This window comes from Mandrillus leucophaeus, unplaced genomic scaffold (genome assembly GCF_000951045.1).
Source record: "Mandrillus leucophaeus isolate KB7577 unplaced genomic scaffold, Mleu.le_1.0 Scaffold104, whole genome shotgun sequence".
Taxonomy (NCBI): domain Eukaryota; kingdom Metazoa; phylum Chordata; class Mammalia; order Primates; family Cercopithecidae; genus Mandrillus; species Mandrillus leucophaeus.
The window spans coordinates 943,070-943,424 of NW_012098543.1; the positions used below are offsets into that span (position 1 = coordinate 943,070).

The following is a 355-nucleotide window of genomic DNA, read 5'->3' on the forward strand; positions in this document are numbered from 1 at the left end:
CTCGGCCTCCCAAAGTGCTGGGATTACAGGCTTGAGCCACCGCGCCCGGCCCGAACTTTTGATCTCAATGATCCACCCGCCTCTGCTTCCCAAAGTCCTAGGATTGCAGGCATGAGCCACAGTGCCCTAGTTAATGTGACATTAATGCCGGGCGCGGTGGTTCACACCTGTAATCCTAGCACTTTGGGAGGCCAAGGCAGGTGGATCACCTGAGGTCAGGACTTTGAGACCAGCCTGACAAACATGGAGAAACTCCGTCTCTACTAAGAATACAAAATTAGCTGGGTGTGGTGGCTCATGCCTGTAATCCCCGCTACTCGGGAAGGCTGAGGCAGAAGAATCACTTGAACGCAGG

General features: G+C 54.4%; 1 protein-coding gene across 1 annotated transcript in view; it reads right to left on the reverse strand.

Annotated features, from left to right (window-relative positions):
- Positions 1 to 355, reverse strand: part of ZNF813 (zinc finger protein 813) — a 21,727-nt gene that overhangs the window by 3,536 nt on the left and 17,836 nt on the right. The window lies entirely within an intron of this gene.